Below are 3468 nucleotides of genomic sequence, written 5' to 3' on the forward strand. Positions count from 1 at the left end.
TATGCATCAATAAACAGTACTTCGTGCATAAAAAATGGTCTTTAAGAGTTTTTGTCAAATGCTTTATAATACAGTATAGATATTATTTATTTTCTAAAATCAGGTCTTGACCAGGGACGAGGATCGGGTTTGACCAAAAAATAAACCGGGGACAGGATATTAATCCCCGTACCCGCCGGGGACCAGGGCCGGGGGCCGTTCATAGAAACCGGGGCCGGGGCCGGGGCCGGGGATTAGAAAACTCGCCCCATCACCGCCCCGTTGCCATGCCTACTTCAACCCCATACTTATCCTGTGATTAACATCCTCTCCTTATAACAATAAAAAATATCCATAATTTACCTATTGAACTTAGTACCGCGTCTGCTACATAACACTATGTTTAAGCATGTAACATTAGGAACATCTAAGTCCATCCAAGTAAAAAACTCATACTTTCTGCATAAGAATTCATTTCCTTAATCTATTGCAAAAACAGCTCATGAACCTTTATATGAGTGGATGACGTCTTCTAAAGGGGGCATGCTGCTAGTGTTTATTCTGTCTTATATGGAATAGAGGTGGCATAGTTTTGAACATCGCCCATATTCTCTATGAAAGTGGGACAACAAAACAAACCACTCATCCGACTGGCACAAAGGATATTGTATAACAACCTGATGAGCAAGAGATCTGCCTTTCAGATGTCTCCAAACCTTAATAAATAATTTCAGGATGAACTACCTTAATAGGCCTATTTTCACATTCTTGGCCTCCTATCTTCTTCAAACCTCCCTCTGTTTCTAGTCTTCTAATGCCTTGCACAATACTCCTATTAGTGTTGACAAATGAAACATCAAGCTCTCCCAACCTTTCCTAGCAAATAAAAATTGTGAGAAATCTCACCCTTCTTTTAAACATGACTTCTCATTCTTGTTATCATCCTTATAAATAAGACTTGGCGTTTTCCTATTCTTAGTCTCTAAATATCCTTTTCACCCATTTTAGTTCCTCAAATAAAAAAAAATTGGGGATTCATTTCCATATCCAAAATCCGATTGGTTTTTTTATTTTTTCCCACGGGCCCGATGCACACCCCTACTCACAAAGAAACCACATAAAAAGTTCTTAAAAACCGGAAAATATCGATAAGATCATACCTAAATTCAGAAAATTCTGGGAAATTTTTTTTTAACAAATCCAGTTCAAAAATATTAGTTTTAGAAGTCGAAGCTTCATCTGGATTTGAATGTAGCGGAAGATTATTTGTAAGCACGGGTTCTGAACCGTTTTGTCTAGAAGCCAAATCAACTGCTTCATCGAATGAAAACTCTCATTCCCAATCCTTCTCCTTTTATTATAGACAAAAAGTTGACCCACTTCATTCGCTGGTCGAATCATCCTCGCTTTATGGGAAAAGGTTCCATTAATACTTTAATTTCGAAGGAATCTTCCATACACGTGGTCGACCCGATATGCAGCAGAGTTCTTAGAGTATCCAATGAAAATTGCTTCATCAACAGAACGTTGCCTGATTTAGGACCAAACCAGATTTTCAGCATTGTTAATTCATGGTTGGGAGTGATCAACTTCACTTATTTACATAAATTATCACACCCTTTTAGTTTCTTGATCCTAGGTGGTCATTAGCTATGCCTCAAGTTCAAGTGCCTATGTGGCACTTGATGTAGCTTACTATTTAGCGTCAAAAATGCTTATGGGTCTCTCTTTTAACCTAATTTTACTTCTACATATGTATGTATCAGGAGACGTAGAAGCTTGCTATAAATAATGTCCTCTCTATCTGCCGGCTTAAGCTTTTACTAACATATTGATGATCAATGTGGTTTACTATTCAGAAGCAGGAATGAACTTGAATGACCAGAAGCTTAACCAATGCAAATTACACTTCTCAAACTTATTACACATATTGGCAGATGAAGATATCCAACAAAAACAAACAACGTTATTCCAGTACTTATTCCTCCCCATAATAGAACTCTTTGTATAAACCAGGCAGATAAAGGGATAAATGGTGGATGAGAAAAAGTCAGTAATTGTTCAGGACAAAAAGACTGCAGTTCACATCTAATGAAGATATTTCGATGCACCAGTTAAAATAGCAGACTTGCACCAACTGGAGAGATGTAGGGGCGGGTCAAGATTGACATGAAGTAGTGAAGCGATATCTAAGAAAGCAGAATATACAAGGAGTTCGAATTAAGATAATTGTGATAATGGTGTTGTTCATATTGGATGCCTAGGCTATGTTACTTCTTGAACTTTCTAGTAGGCTTCGTTCTTAGCCTACCCAGACAACTGAAATGAACTCTTGAAATTAATATTTGTTTTCCATATAATAGGCATGATAGTGGACTGAGGAGGCATATTAAGTGGTCCTTAGACAAATGGTAATAATGGATCTCTATAACCCTTAGATTGTGAGCTAAAGTCTCTTTAGAGACACCACTATCAATTCAAATCCCTTTACAGATGCCAGTGAATTATTATTTTTTGATTGTTTTAAAAAGAAGTGGATGAGATATATTATGTTATGTGTGAAAACAGATGCCAGTGAATTATTTTTTTGATTGTTGAAAAAGAAGTAGATGAGATATATTATGTGTGAAAACGGACAGTATTTGATCCAGTTAAGACTGCACCTCATGAACATTCCATGTTGATATGTGTTATCAAATGACCATGTGGGGATTATGGGAGTCCCAAGACTACTTAGAGTTTGGGAGTGACATAATAGGACATGCATCCATGGTCATTCTTTGGAATAAACTACCTGGACAAATTATGCAGTATACATGTTCCTCTTGCTTGTGGGATCATTGGTATATACATGATGCATGAATGCCAGGGAGATTGTTTTTTAGATCGGCCACAGGTTTCTAAAATGGAAGGCCTTAGAAATGCTATATGAAAATTCTACTGGGTGATGGAGATCGTTCATATATAAACACACACATGCATGGTGATTTCTTATTTTGGAGTTAGGAAGAAAAGTAAAGGTAACCATACTTGGTGGATTATTGGAGTTGAATCCATCAAATCTTAAGCATATAGACGTGATACCCATTGCACTTCTGTCTACGGGTGCTCAAAAACCCGACCAACCCAACCTAATGTCTAATCGAGTTGTAAAATCTTCAAACTGTCGGTATTGGGTTGGTATTGGGTTACTTTTATTTGAACCCAACCCGACCCAACACCGATGACCCCAATATCTTTTTATTTCTTGGATTTAATATGAGTGTTGAGTTTCTATTAATATGTACATTAAACAATTAGACCATCACGTACCCTCTTATGTACATATATATTCAATCTATTCTCCATCTTTATATAACTCTTTTGTATATATGTTCAATAACTGTGAACATAGATATATATATATATATATATATATATATATATATATGCAAATTGAGAAAATTAACTGAATGTGATATACTTAAGATTTAAGAAGTATGAATAAGT

General features: G+C 36.3%; 1 protein-coding gene across 2 annotated transcripts in view; it reads right to left on the reverse strand.

Moving 5' to 3' along the window:
• LOC112502085 overlaps positions 1–3468 on the reverse strand; it is an 18604-nt gene that overhangs the window by 10087 nt on the left and 5049 nt on the right. The window lies entirely within an intron of this gene.

The sequence above is a fragment of the Cynara cardunculus genome, unplaced genomic scaffold (assembly GCF_001531365.2).
Source record: "Cynara cardunculus var. scolymus isolate 2C unplaced genomic scaffold, CcrdV1 Un_Scaffold_902, whole genome shotgun sequence".
NCBI lineage: Eukaryota > Viridiplantae > Streptophyta > Magnoliopsida > Asterales > Asteraceae > Cynara > Cynara cardunculus.